This window comes from Benincasa hispida, chromosome 10, assembly GCF_027475165.1.
Source record: "Benincasa hispida cultivar pf3 chromosome 10, pf3_genome.v1.1, whole genome shotgun sequence".
Lineage (NCBI taxonomy): Eukaryota > Viridiplantae > Streptophyta > Magnoliopsida > Cucurbitales > Cucurbitaceae > Benincasa > Benincasa hispida.
In genome coordinates this window covers 60,463,216-60,475,323 of record NC_143487.1, presented here as the reverse complement: position 1 = coordinate 60,475,323, position 12,108 = coordinate 60,463,216, and the positions used below count along the sequence as shown (strand labels likewise).

At 30.3% G+C, this 12,108-nt stretch overlaps 1 long non-coding RNA gene across 1 annotated transcript; it reads left to right on the top strand.

Annotated features, from left to right (window-relative positions):
- The first annotated feature begins 5,537 nt into the window (after window positions 1-5,537).
- On the top strand, window positions 5,538-7,675 carry LOC150033527 (uncharacterized). Its single transcript, XR_016523777.1, has 2 exons — window positions 5,538-5,981; window positions 7,279-7,675. It is a non-coding gene; the product is annotated as an uncharacterized LOC150033527 (long non-coding RNA).
- Window positions 7,676-12,108: the final 4,433 nt, after the last annotated feature.

Sequence of the window (12,108 nt, the reverse complement as noted above, 5' to 3'; positions counted from 1 at the left end):
GTAATGTGAGGTCTTTCTTTAATTAGATTGGGAGACCCGAATTTTATGTCCATCAGGAATGTAACTAACAAAGCAACGTTATACTTCTCCCCCGGGAAGACGGAGATCTCATCCGAGACAAGCAGGAGAGGGGCATGTGCAATAGTTTTCTTTCTTAAGGTGACCTGCTTTCTTTGCCGCCGAGGTAGAAATTCGAAAGCACGCGAGCCAATGACGTAGGTAACCCCTCGCCTAAGGCAAAAGATAACTTATTTAGACGAAAAGTGTGCGGTTGAATATTTATTCCACAAGAGATAAACCGCCAGAAGCAGGCAAGAAAAAGCCCCTACTTTTTTCAATCCTAGCTTACCATACGAGGTACTTAGGAGATTTACCCTACAATGGCTAAGAACGCCAGTTCCCGAGGCAGCATGAACCCTCTTTATGAGGGGGACAACCGTAGACATTGGGTAGACCGACGTTCTAGCTAACAACTGAACTAAGAGCGTTGCCGTTCACTGGGGCTTCGGTCGCCGACTCCCCTGTTATCAAGTCACTAACTTCCTTGACCTTCCGGCACTGGGCAGGCGTCAGCCCCAATACATGGTCTTACGACTTTGCGGAGACCTGTGTTTTTGGTAAACAGTCGCCCGGGCCTGGTCACTGTGACCCCCTTTGTGAGGAGGCACTCCTTCTCTCGAAGTTACAGGGCTATTTTGCCGAGTTCCTTAGAGAGAGTTGTCTCACGCCCCTAGGTATTCTCTACCTACCCACATGTGTCGGTTTCGGGTACAGGTACCCTTTTGTTGAAGGTCATTCAAGCTTTTCATGGGAGTATGGCATGGGTTACTTCAGCGTCGTAGCGCATGGTACTCGAACATTGGCTCGAGGTATTTTCTCTACCCTTTCTTACCTTGAAAAAACAAAGGCACCTTGCGTCCTTGAACCGATAACCATCTTTCGGCTAACCTAGCCTCCTCCATCCCTCGGGACCAATAAGGGGTAGTACAGGAATATTCACCTGTTGTCCATCGACTACGCCTTTCGGCCTGACAGGGGTCCGCATAAGCGGTGGAGCATGTGGTTTAATTCGATGACCATAGAGGCCAACGATAGACAATAACTCCCCCCTCCCCGAACACAGCTTACAACTTTCATCGTACTGTACTCTCCAAAGAGAAACTCTTCTCAAAATCTCAAAAGGCACTGAGTTGGAATCTCATTCTAACTAAGGATTCTTGTGGTTCCGAAGAATCCAGCTATAGGAGAACTAGGAATGGAGAACTTTCCCCCCTTTTTCGCTCGTCTCTTTGGTCTTAAGAATGTTGGTATAAACTGAGAAAATCATAACTATACTTAACAATAAAATACTCGGAAAAGACCACATACATCGAAGGTTTTTGGTTGCCATCAGAAAAAGTAAAAGTCTCACTTCTATTAAGATAGGAATTGGAAGTGAGATATACGGTATGATCCATGAATATTGATACGTATATATTTAATTCCTATCTTATTCCTTTTTAATTTATTTATATATTTTGTTATTTCAATTTTTTGTTACTTCTTTTTTTTTTTTCAAATTGATTAAGTTTTATCTATTTATTTTTCATTTTTTAATATATTTAGGGATTTGTATTCTTATCATGGTTTAGCTATTTTTTTTATTTCATATATATTTAAATTTTTTTCTTTTATATTATTATTACTTATATAATTTTTCTAAATGTAATATAATAATAGATCCATGGGTATATAATCTGTAATATTCTGAGATCTTGTGAATTTATATCAACTATATCAAATTATTGGATTTTGTTTCCTTTTAATTTTGTATTTTAGCGTCAAAACTAATATAATTGAGAAGATAATCTATTTAAATTTATTTGATACGAGATTTGAAAATTTTGCATTTAAGTTGATAAAAGATTTGAAATTTGTAAATTTTAAATTTAAGAGGGAAAATTATAAGAGTATGTATATATATTTCATTTTTGAAGAACCCAATATATTTCAATATAGTTTGAAATATCTAGATTTTGTTTTAGAATTCAATTTTAATATAATTCAAATCAATAAAAAGAAAAAAAATGAATAAAAGAAAGGAAAAAAATAAAGAATATAACTCGGCTACCACTTATTTCTCTTTTCTCATTGTATTGTTCTATCATTATCATAGTCGCATACCATACCAGTTAATGTGTGTTTTTTTCTTCATTTTTTCACTTTTTTTTTGTTCGTTCATGAACCTGTAATCGGCAGCCATACAATTCTAATATATAATTGTTATTTCCTTCTATTGTTTCTTGTTATATGTGACAGTGTGTATTGTGATCGCTTGACGAAAAGGAAAACCAAAGGAAGAAATGTTGTGGTTGCGTAAAGAAATTCTCAAATTCCTAATTTCTTTTTTAGAGGAAAACCAAAGGAATGGGAGAAGTTTTTTTTTAAAAAATAATTGTTTAGTTGTTGGTGGTTTTGGTTTTAATTATATTTTATTTTCAATTACTTAGAGAAGTGTAGTAATCATATCATGTAAGTGTTGATTGGACTTTTGGGGTAGGCTACATTAGTTATCATGATAATTGTTTAGTTATAGTGTATTGGAAGTTTTTTTTTTGCTTCAACTCATGAACTAGGTACAACTTTGACAATTTATCATTATTATTTTTTTTTATTTAATTTAATTTTTCTATTTTCACAATTTTTCCATTTTTATTATTTTTCCAAATGAAACCTCTAAATTTGTTATTTATTTGGTCAACCCCATTTATTAAGGGATAACAACAAACAAGGCTTGCCCTAAATTTTATTTTTGTCTAGCTTTACTATTATTTTAAAAAAATGTCCAAATGACTTCTTAATTACATAAAAATGAGGGTCCAAATATCTTTTTATCCTCAACATATAATTCATTATATATATTTTAAAAAATGAAACTCGGAAGTTCCTTGATTCACGTGCAAGACTTAGTTCAACCATTTTTTTTTTCAAAATTCCCACTCATTCTCTCCCCATCCCTCTTCTCTCTATATCTCGTTCTCTCCACCTTCACAATAAATTTTGATTGCTGAATTTCTAACTACTTAAATGATATATATTATATGTATAATGTGATATAAATGAAATTTATGATATATATTGTGATTTATTTCGAACAATAAGTCAATATGAGATTTATATACTCATATATTTCATATATTGGTTTATACTGTGATTTATATCAAGCATTGAATCAATCTCTTAATTATAAACTATAGTATATTTCATATATTGGGATGAATATTTTCAAATAAAATGTTAAAATAACCATGGATCTGTCGGAAAAACCAATAAGTCGAATTAAACTAATGTAAATAGAAAATAAAATTATTAAATGCATTTCTCTCTCTAATTTACTAAAGAAATAAAATCTCAACAAATAAAAGCATTTCTCTCTCCAATTAATCAAATTAATAAAATTTCAACAAATAAATGTATTTTCTCTCCCAACAATGGCATATTCTCTTTCTAGCCATCCACCAAATTTAATGGTATTCTAGTTCGAAAAATCCATTAAATCTTATATACGAAAACATCAAAAAGTTTGCACATTTATGAAAATAAGTTTCAAAAAGGGTTAAATTTATAATATTTTCATTTCTTAATAACAAAAAAAAAAAATTAGGACAAATTGCAAAAACCACCATTGAAGTATGGTGATAATTGCAATTACCCTCAAACTTTTAGTTGTAAAAATTGAGTCCTCAAACTTCTACAAGTATTAAAATTTACCCTAAAATAAACAATAGTTGTAGAAATTAGACTCCTAAATGATAAAATTTGACCATTTCAAACTTATACGATTGCTATAATTTCTCCAATTATGTAAGTTTGAGACGTTTGAGAATTTAATTTTTACAATTGAACCATCCTACTTTAGGGGTGGTTTTTACAATTTACCAAAATAATAATTAGACAAACATGTTTTAAAAATGGTATTATTAGCATTTTCCAAATACTTGAAGATTTTAATTTGAGGTCATTGAGATTTGTACTCTAAAGCCTCATAATAAATATTTTATTTGTAATATTATCTATTATAGGTAAAAATCTAATATTGATAGTGTAATCTTGAAATGTATGTAGTTTACATATAGGTAGATCATGTTCAAGACTTACAACTTAAAGGACACTATAATATATGGATAAGGTTGAAGTTTTATTTTGGTAACACTATACAACTCACCTTGTAATTGTTACAAATAATTTAATATAAATCGTTCATGTGAGGACATATATTACTTGATATTGATTCTAAGTGAGTTATGAAGTATTGTCTGTGAGGCTCGTTCTTTGATTTGCATGGGTGAGAATAACATATGTAGTCAATTCAATAAGCCTATCATTTTGAAAACTTGAGCAGTGAAACCCCATTCTCTCGCTGGTCCAAGAGGGACTAAGTTTATGGTTGAATCATAAACGAAATGTTTATTAAAGGATTAGTGGTACTTAAGTTGTAAGATGTAATTACTAGAGTAAAATGAACTTTTGATCCAATTGTAATTACAAACAACACACGAGGAATTGACTTGTATGTAATAATGATTAGATCTATTGACACAATTACTTATCCTACAATGCAGATGAATGCAATTATAGATCTATAGTAGAGTGGCCTACTATTAATGAAGGAAAATTAATTGATTTAGGAATTTGATTAATTAATTTTTATGAGTTTATATATAATTTGTAGGTCTATAAAATCGCTTGCCACTTCATAGTAATACTGGCTCAAATCAGTTGACATAAAATTTTGAAATGTTCAAATTAATATTTAATATATTTTTTATATATTAAAATAAAGAGCTAAATAATTTAAATTGAAGTGTTCGAACTAAAATTCAATATTTTTTATACATTAAATATAAAAGAGAAAATATATTGTGTATTCGATACACTATGTTACTATTGTATGATTGACTAATTTTATTAAAGGCAAAACTTAAGCAACATATTTTTCGACATGTATTGTATCATGTGGCAAGCATATTTTGGTAGATTCTACGTAATATTTTTTTTCCTTACCTGTAAGTTTGCTTTGAAGATTTTGTAGTTTGCCTTCCTTATAGATTATTTCTTCCTTCCCGAACATCTTCTCAAGGCTAGCCATATATATATTGTGGTCTTGTTTAATTTTAGAGTTAGTCTCCTTATTAGAAAAGTGTGTACACGGAGAGTTTTGAGATTATGAATTTTTTAGTTTTGAGCTTAGGAATTTTCTAAGTTTCAACCTTCATGTATTGTGATTGAAAACTTTGTTTTTCCTCGTTGAGAATTTGTTCCAACAGTCGATTAAGCTTGGCTAGATTATTACAAGTGTAGTAAATTACTTGGGGAATAAGTAAGAATTTGGGGTGAGTTTTTGAATGCGGTATCCAGGGGTTTAAGAATTAGCTACTAAACCTAAGTATTTTGATATAAAATTGCACGTATATACTCTTTTACATAGTAAAATCAAAGTTAATACAACAAATATAGATGGCATTTATAATTTTAATTATGAAAAAGGGTTAAAAATTGGCAAGAGACTCCTTAATTTTTTGTGTTTTTGTGCAAAAAATTCACTCAAGCCCAATTGTTGTAGTATTCCAGAAAAACAGATTGCAAAAGCAATCGTAAGCAGCAAAAAAGAAAACTTTCAAATTCAGTTTTTGGGCAAAATTTCAATGACTTTTTCCTATCAATCTTGACGAATTAGGGCAACCCATGAGCCTCTCACCTTCAACAGCAACCATAAGCCCTTTGAAGTTTATAAAAAGGCATTCAAAGATCTCCAAAACACCCATCCAAGAATCGATTCTTCCTCCAACACAGAAAAATTCTGCACCTTTACTTACTATTTTTCCTAGCGTTTTCTTGAAGATTTGAGCTGCAACACTTGTATAGATCCGGTCTCCTTAAAAAATTTGGGACCGTCATATCTCGATTCGTCTCGACAAAGCTTGAATTGAACCAGATCCAAGGCAAGTGTGCATCATTTTCTTCAAGTTTTAATTTCTTTTGTCTTGTATTTCATTTTCTCAAGTTTAGTTTCATTTTGAGCTTTGTATTTCATTTCTTCATGTTAATTTTCCAGCAACTTAGTTTTTGTCTGTTCCTTTCATTTTTACAGCAATTTCATCTAATAAAATATTCTCAATTTGAGTTTATTTACTTACCCTTTTGTCCTTTCCATTCTTATTCTTTTTGGTTTGTAGTCTGAATTTAAATTTTGTCAATTATACTTGATTTCTTCCTTGCTAATGGATCCAATCCTATCCAAACCTAATAGCTTGAATCCCCTTAAAAGAGGAGAAACAAGTTAGATTAAAAGAAGGGGAGAAGTTGCTTGTTTTGGTCGTGCATTTTTTTTTATTTTTTATTTGTGTGTAATTTTCAATTCAGTATTTTTTTTTAGTAGATTTATTTGTCTTTTATTTTCAGCATACTTTAGTAGTTGAATTTTTAGTTTCTTTAGTTTGTGCAAGTTCTTCAAGTTTGAATTTTTCTCAAGCAGATTATATTTCTCTTTTATGCAGTTCACTGTGAACTACCATTCATCATTCATCTCAGTTTTTATCATTTTTTTTCTTTATTCATGAGCTAAGCTTTTGTTTGTGATTCAAATATGTGAATGCTCTAAAGAAAATAACAAAAGTCTAATATGTAAAACAAAGTGATTTGGCTCAACTCATAGCTTGATTTGCTTTTATTGATTTTATTTCATCATTATTAGTCTACATTGATAGCCTACATTAGTATACTAAAATTGAATCTAACACCGAAAGAGTTAGATAAATTTTGATTCTCATAAAAGTGATCTAAGAAAAGAGTTTTTAAGTAGGACTTTGTTTATTCTAGACATAGGGCAAAACTAGAACCATGAGATTTTATTTTTAATTAGCTAAGTTCACATTAGTCATAAAAATATAGGCTTAATGAATAACTTATTCTCCTAAAGATACTTCTTAGAATATCGAATAAGTGTCAAATCCAGTTTTGAAATTGAGCTAAGTTACAAGTTTTCATATTAGGTTATATTTATCTTTAAAAAGAAGCATGGACATGTTTGAATCCTTATTTTCTCATCATTGTTTGTTAAATTAAATTCTTTTCAAATATCCAAATAAATTTTCTCTCGTTGTTAGAGTTGCAATTTTGAGGAAAATGTTTGTTGTTTTTAAGGACTTTGTTGAAAAAAATGTTCCCTTTGGAGATGAATTGGAATTCTTCCAATCTTTGTATTACTTATTGATTGTGTACACTTACACTGGATTGAAGGCTTTTCTTCCAAAAGGTTTTCAATTTAGTCAAAGTGTTTTCAGCCGATCAAGGGAATCTCAATCAAAACTTGAGAAAAACTTGCTAATGGAGGTGAGAAATCCCATACTTAGGGAAGCCTAAGTACATTGTATTGAGGGGATCTCATACAGAGTTTGGAGAAACGTTATTGTGGAAGTGAAGAGAGCTTAAACTTAGGGGGAGTCTAAGTTGAAACTAAAGAGTAAGTTCTATGTGAGTTACTTAGGAGGGAATCTATCAAATAAGTACTCCATTGTAATTGTTAAATTCTTTATATAGTGAAATTTCTTTCCACTAAGCACACAACCCTCTAAATGTAGATAATAATGCACTGAACCGTGTTACTAATCTTTATGCCTCTCTTTCTCTACTGTTATTGTTTGATATTAAGTTATTTTGTGCTTGACATTTGTATTATGTGTTAGATCCACTATAATTTCGCACTAAATATTAAAATGTTTAGATATATTAAAGAAAAATATATCCCTCGGTTTTATAAATAAAACCCTCGGATTGACCAATTCGCAGGTCCTATATATTGTACATTTTGAGCGTTTGGCAACCACTCAAAATAACCTCAAAAAATTCTCCTAATTTCAAGGATTTTTTTTTATTGTAATAATTGTGGGAATGAAGATCGAACGAACTTCCTACTTTTAGGATGAAAGGTCATGTCAATTACGGTTGAACTAAATTTACTTTCACAAATATAAACTATATTTTAGGTACATGAATCTAAGAGGATATATGATGATGGGAATTAGGATATTTGTTTGATCTTTTTAAGACTAATATTCAGTTAAATATATTGATAAAGAATATACACATATATTAGGGGTAAAACTGAGAATAAAGATATACACTCTCATTTTCAAAAAATGTGGTAATAATAAAATATTTTAGCCACTTTTTGTTCTTTTTTCCTTTAGCTATTTCTCACAATTCCCTTTTTATTAACAAAAAAAAAAAAAAAAAAAGGTCGAATTGGGCCACAACTACAACCCAAAGCCCACTAAAGTTTAAACAGATAGCTATGGAGGCCATATCGTGTTAATATTCCTAATAAATTCAGGACATGTTTAGTAATGACATTTTCAAATAACCCAGAAAAAAAATAATTTATATCCTAAACTTTAGAAGACTCATAATTGAAATTGGGATACTCGATGATATTATCCACCTTGAGCATAAGTCTCATGAGCCATTTGTTTCGTGGATATCCTAGATTCACATGAAGTGGACATTAGGATTATCGTGTTTGTTTTGTGGTATTATAAGATCTCTTGGCATTTCAAGATTCTCGAGCATCCTAAAATATCTTAGGGAAGGCGTCTCAGAGAGTTTGGATGCCCTCTCGTAACATGAATTTTTCAAATTCCCGAGTTGAGGGCATCTCCATTTTTCTTTTTTGTCATTCATTTTCTTATGTATATATATATATATATATATATCACTTTTCATTTGTATTATATAATTAAAATAAATACTATCAACTATATATATTATTCTGTTAAAAAGAAATTTAAATTGATAAAAAAAATATGTTACATAAGTTCAAATTATATTAAATTAATTAAAAATTAATAAATAATCATAAGGACATTTTTAAAAGTACATGTAAATTTAAAACATTCTTGAGTAGAAATTCGAGTATCTAAAGATTTTGGTTATATATCTACATTTCCAAAAAAACAAACGACCCATAAGGGTTTTACTTTTGGTTTCACCCAAAAGACTTCATACTGATAGAAATAACTGTCTTCATTTTTATACCCATGGTCATCCCTTTATCTCCCCCGCCCCGAATATCTACCTGCCTAATTTATGGTTGGCAACGGAGCAGGGGCGGGATGCACTCCCCATCCCCGTCCCCGTAGGAAAAAAATCCCCTTTTAAAATCTTTTTATTTAAAATCAATTAATTTTTTATTTATATTGAAATTATAAATATTTAAGGTAACTTATTATTGTTTTATTTATTTAAATTAATAATAAATAAATATTTTAGCATTTCTTTATTTTAAATTTAATAAAAAGTTAAAGTTAATTAAATTATGAAATAAAATTAAAAAAAACATATATATGTATATATATAAACGTGCATATACATATTAATAAATATATATTAAAAAAATATTCGAGGCGAGTCGGGTCTAGGACCCATTTTGTGTCCTGGTCTAACCTCATCTCTGATCAAACTAGAGGTTCCTCATCCCGATTAGGGCGGGTATATGTAGGGATTTTTGTCAACCTTAGTCTAACTCCTATATAGGTTAACTCATCTTTATCAGAGCATATTGCCTATTTGATAGACTTTAACCACGAATCACGCCATGACTATTTTTTAGGCTCACTAACTCTTTGTTCGATGCCTAAAAATTCAACTAACATGGCTAAGCTAGGGACATGACTCTTATACCACATGTTAAGGATAACAATCCTCGCACCATTGAGCCTTCCCCCAAATATTCATCTATTAGTTTAGCTCTAATCTAGGCTAACTCCTTTTCATTGTAGCATGCTACCTATCTAATAGAGTTTAACCATATATCAAAACATGACAACTTTTGAGGCTCCACTACATCTTTGTCAACTCGTGAGAATCTATCAACATGGCTAAGTCAAGGGCATGACTCTGATACCACTTGTTAGAAACAACAATCTCCACAATAGTATGATATTATCCACTTTGGGTTTACAAAAACGGTAGAATTTAGTCCTAAAACTTATACAAGTGTTAAAATTGAACTCTCAAACTTGCATCATTTAGGGGTCTAATTTCTATGACTATTACAAGGGATCGATTTTAATACTTGCATAAGTTCGAGGGCTTAATTTTTATGATTGAAAGTTTAATGATGTAATTTGTAACTACCACCATACTTCAGGAGTGGTTTTTGCAAGAAAATTCATGTAACGTCGAGACACTATTGCACTATGATAAAACTACTTATCTATATTTAGATCATAACTTTTGAAGTAGATGTCTATTTTGAACTAATGACCACAATTTTCATTCTTGCCCTCTATCCATCTACAATATGATATTTCATAGGTTTTAAGTATAGTATTAGTGTTTTGGTCGATGAGGGAGTTTGAGAGGTTGGTTGAAGTCCATGTAGAGGAAGTTTTAGGGGAATTTTAAAGCTCGGGAGATTGAAGGGCGATTAGAAGCTCAAGCACGAAAGTCAAAACTCAAAGATCAATTCTCTACTAGAGATGAAGTGGATGGATGGATAACTTTTCTTCTTCTCCTTGTCTTTTAATGTTCTGTGGCTCCTAGTATTTCGTTAGGAATATGTATTTAATGATCATGACCGGCTGAGTTTAGATTTCTAGGGTATTGATAAATGTTGATTAGATGTTATAACATTGATAAGTTTTATTGGGTTAATGTCATTTACAATTACCTTCTAGTGTTTTGATGGTTAATGCTTGTAATCAATTGGCTATTGGTTATTTGTTTGTGCGTTGTTTCTTGTTAGAGAGAGGAGAGATTAGGTAGATTTAGAACGTTAGAATGATTTTTGATCATGCATGAGAGTGATGAGAAAATATTAGAAATTGTTATTGAAAGGTCATAATTTCATGCTTAGGTGATCAATTGCAAGATGTAAATTAACGTCTTGACGTGAGAAAGGGTTGAGCTCAATAGAGGAAACCTAAAATTTTGGCTTCCATATCTATGTAAATGTTAATCATTTCCTGTTACAAGTTAGTTTACATGTTAACATTGTTTGGTCGGCTAAATCAACACTTTGGAAATCCTTTTTGATTGATTTACCTGTTTTAAATTTGTTGTTTAGATTTTAGTTTAAAAAATCATCGCAGTCGAATTCTTAAATAAAATTGACTAGATTTTTACATTGGTTAAAAGAGTTAATACTCAATCTCTAGAGGATGAAACTTGGTCTTGGACAATTTTACTATATTATAACTCTATGCATGTGTGTTGCATGTATCAATGGCCAATGATATACAAAATGCAAATAAATACTCCAACCCATTGTACTTTTATTTTATTGTTATATATATATATATTTGAATTCTTTATTTTAGGAAATGAATCAATACAAAACATAAACTAGGCGGCTGATTGAACCTTTAATAATAATAATAATTTTTAATTCAGACCATGTGCCTATACATAGTTGGTAAAGTTGCCAATGTGGAAATATTCTAGACTATACTATACAGTTGCTTACTGATTAATTTTTTTTAAATATTATTTGGACTTCTGAAAAAGATGTTGATTGAGTACCTTTTTTATATTCAACATTTAAAAATATAAAAGTTCTTTTTTTGAAATAAAAATAGAAAAGTTAACATTCAAGAACCAAGGCAAATATTTTACTTAATATTATAACATTCAAGAATCAAGGCAAATATTTTACTCAATATCATAATAAAACTTTATGAAGTTCATGGGTTGTTATTTTGAAATTCTGTGGCAGCAAAGAAACGTGCTTTTTTTTTTTAAACAAACAATATATTAAGAATTTTTTTTAACAGATAATATACTTAAGTATATATTAAGTACCGAGTAATAAATCATTAAAAAAATCGAGTAATAAAGCACGTGGTTTAAATTTGGATCAATAGAAAGATTGCTAAAATTTAATTCGGATTATGAATAATAGACAATCCCTTTTTCTTTAAAGGGCAAACTGCAAAAGCCATCCTTAAAATATGATGATAGTTGCAATTATAAACTTTTAATTATAAAAATCGAACCTTCAAACTTACATAACTATCACCTTATTTCAGAGTTGGTTTTTATTGTTCATTCTCTTTCAATAATAAGTCAGCG